This window comes from Salvelinus sp. IW2-2015, linkage group LG20 (genome assembly GCF_002910315.2).
Source record: "Salvelinus sp. IW2-2015 linkage group LG20, ASM291031v2, whole genome shotgun sequence".
Lineage (NCBI taxonomy): Eukaryota > Metazoa > Chordata > Actinopteri > Salmoniformes > Salmonidae > Salvelinus > Salvelinus sp. IW2-2015.
The window spans coordinates 3,803,707-3,804,726 of record NC_036860.1 but is presented as its reverse complement, the minus strand read 5'-3'; positions in this window follow the sequence as shown (position 1 = coordinate 3,804,726).

Sequence of the window (1,020 nt, the reverse complement as noted above, 5' to 3'; positions counted from 1 at the left end):
GGAGAAGCCGGACCTCTCCTCTTCCTCTCCCACAAAACCCCGACACCACCTGCTGGCTTCTGGGAGAAGAGAGGAGAGAGGAATATAAAGCACTTAACTCTCCTGGGAGAAAGAGAGAGAGAGAATATGAAGCACTAGACTGCTCCTGGAGAGAGAAGGAAGAGATATGAAACATAACTGCACCTGGGGAGAAAAGAGAGAGATAATATGAAAACACTAACTGTTGCTCTGGAGCGTTGGACTATATTAAATCCAAACTAGTGTGGCCAGATTACGTGTCAGCTGAAACCTAGACATCAGCCAGCTAGCACAGCAAATCCTCTGTAATAAAACTGTACGATCTGGAAAATGCAGTTATGCTCGATTGCAAGACGTGCTGCAGGAGTTAGAGTCTCTATAACTCCAATTTCTACATGGTTTAGTATGACAGCATCAAACATATGTTTGATGGTCTCAGTTGGATGAGTCTTCCCATATTAGCACTATCCTCTCCACTCGATGGCCTTTCCATCAGTCTTCATAAGCTTGCATAGTCCTCTACAGGCTAGCAGGCCTTTTATGTTCCCACATCTCCGAAGTGGTCCTAAACACAGTAAAGGCAGTCTAGCCCTTTTTAGGTCCAGCCATCTCCTAGTGAAATAAGTCGATTCATAAATAATAATAAGCCCTGGAAATATTTCTACATGCCATTGTAACCTATTAACATGGATCCCGTTTAACAGTCAACAGCTTGAGTATCTCACTCCCATACAGCGAATGAATGTCATTGTCGCAGAGAAAAGTCACATCGGCGAGTCTTTTCACCCAGATAAGCTGGAATCCCTAGTTGAACCTCTGTAAAAGAATAATCACATAGATTACAGTGTTACAAATAGCCTGGAATCCTAGTTGAAACCTTCTAAAACAAAACACATCCCTCCCTGGTTTTACAATAGTGCCTTGGAACTCCACGTAGTTGACCTCTCTAAAGCAAAACAAATCGCAGCTGGTTTCCATACTGAAATCTCACACTTGTCTAAA